At 38.4% G+C, this 2,189-nt stretch overlaps 1 long non-coding RNA gene across 1 annotated transcript; it reads left to right on the forward strand.

The window, feature by feature from the left end:
* Positions 1-591: 591 nt before the first annotated feature.
* Positions 592-1,369, forward strand: LOC119271827. Its single transcript, XR_005134666.1, has 2 exons — positions 592-821; positions 1,138-1,369. It is a non-coding gene; the product is annotated as an uncharacterized LOC119271827 (long non-coding RNA).
* The last annotated feature ends 820 nt before the right edge of the window (positions 1,370-2,189 follow it).

A 2,189-nucleotide genomic window follows, 5' to 3' on the forward strand; every position in this document is an offset into this window, starting at 1 on the left:
CACAATGTTTATGTTAATTAGCATTAGGATTTGATGGGTTTGTGCCATCTTTGTCCACTCACTGTAGGCATAGATACGACAAGGACCTGAATGCTCCAACATTTCTCTGAAAATAATCTACGCCTGGGAGCTACTCTAGACGTTGTTGAGTTGCGAGCATATTTTGGGTAAGCAGCAGCAGAATACCAGATTCAGTAGAACAACATATTTTCTTGAGTTACTCGACGAAATGTTTTAACCTATATGCTACATGCCCAAATCTACATAACGTAAATTGTTTCTCCGAGCCACACATTTACCTTCTGTTTAAAATATTTTCAGCTACTTTATCTCCATTTTGAAAAATGAAACAGTAACTACCAACATCATGTCCTCGTCATCATAGCTGATGGACAGGTAATATGTTCATTGTAGAAGTAAATTCTTCAATGGAACTTCATCCCTTTAGCATGAGTCTCACTTGAGCAAAAATGAAACCTTCATTTCGGAAATACTGATTTCAGTTCTGTTATATTGAGTAAAGTGAAGACCATCTAGGTTTTATATTATCTATCTACAATAATTCTAGTTTTTGTGTGACATAACTAATTCCAGTACACTATTATTCCTGTTTAGATGCCAGTCAGGCTTTGATTGAACACTTGAAGGATGAATACCATCAGTATATGCTACAAGCTGCCATATCTAATGAGGCTTTGACCTGTTTATCTATTCCAGATACATACATTTAGACCTTTGTGGCATCCAGTGCTATAAGTGACACTCTCAAATTCATTCCAAAGTACTCCAGACTCCAAAGCATGTCCCTTTCATCCATTCAGGTTAGAAGCGAGCAAGACCATGGCATCTTTCTTTACCTTAGAAGTTTAAAGAACCCAATTAGTCATTGACAAATACTTTATTACAAATAGTTGATGGTGTATATGTGTAACACGTGGAGAATATCAATGTAAGACATTATATGAGTTGGTGTATGTAGCAGGTTCATTTGTTTGTAGATATTACATAGGCGATCTCTTGTTAATAGAAATCACTCACTTTTTCGTTTTCGTATATTTATTCCCATAGCTACTGCACAAATGCAAGGAAATATATGTCTGCTGAAATTTAATTTTATTTGTTCTTTGCTTTGTACAGAAATCTTGGATTCATAAATGGGAGAAGCACATAAGGGAGAAGAAGATGATTGGAAGGATGGAGAGGGATCACATCATTTGGAGGGATAGAATGCCACTGTTTGATGTTTTTATGCATTTTTGTTTGCTTTCGACTGTGTTTGCACTAGCTCCTGGTCTACTATAAATCTTCGATTTGTAATGATGTGTAATGCTGCTGGTTTATTACAAATCTGGGCTTGTTTTAGTATTTAGAATTGTATGCATAAAGTGGAATTGATGGATTTTTTTAATTCCTAATTAGTTAGTAGTAGCGTGGGGGTGAACAGAGCGCTACTAGTATTTAGGATACTAGTAGCGTGTAGTATTATAGCCGCGCTACTACTATTGTATTAGTAGTAGGGTGGGTGCGAAATAGTAGTAGCGCGGGTGACAACCGCGCTACTAGTAAAATGTTAGTAGTAGCGTGGGTTTACCCCGCGCTACTGCTAACTTTTAGCTGTAGCGCGATACTAGTAGCGCGGGTACCCGCGCTACTAGTAGCCATTTTACCCGCGCTGCTAGTAGCCTTTTTCCTAGTAGTGTACCTATATCTACTTAATTCATCAGTGAGGGTGAGAACATAACGATAGCCACCGCGAGCCTCAATGCTCATTGGACCGCACACATCAGTATGTATGATTTCCAATAAGTTGGTCGCTCGCTCCATTGTTTTGGAGAACGAAGTCTTGGTCATTTTGCCCATGAGGCATGGTTCGCACATGTCAAATGATTCATAGTCAAGAGACTCCAAAAGTCCATCTGCATGGAGTTTCTTCATGCGTTTGACACCAATGTGACCAAGGCAGCAGTGCCACAAATATGCAGGACTATCATTATGAGCCCTACACCTTTTGGCATTCACATTATGAATATGTGTAACATCATGTTCGAGATTAAACAAAAATAAACCATTGACCAGCGGGGCATGACCATAAAACATATCTCTCATATAAATGGAACAACCATTATACTCGGATTTAAATGAGTAGCCATCTCACATTAAACGAGATCCGGATACAATGTTCATGCTCA

This window comes from Triticum dicoccoides, chromosome 3A, assembly GCF_002162155.2.
Source record: "Triticum dicoccoides isolate Atlit2015 ecotype Zavitan chromosome 3A, WEW_v2.0, whole genome shotgun sequence".
Taxonomy (NCBI): Eukaryota; Viridiplantae; Streptophyta; class Magnoliopsida; order Poales; family Poaceae; genus Triticum; species Triticum dicoccoides.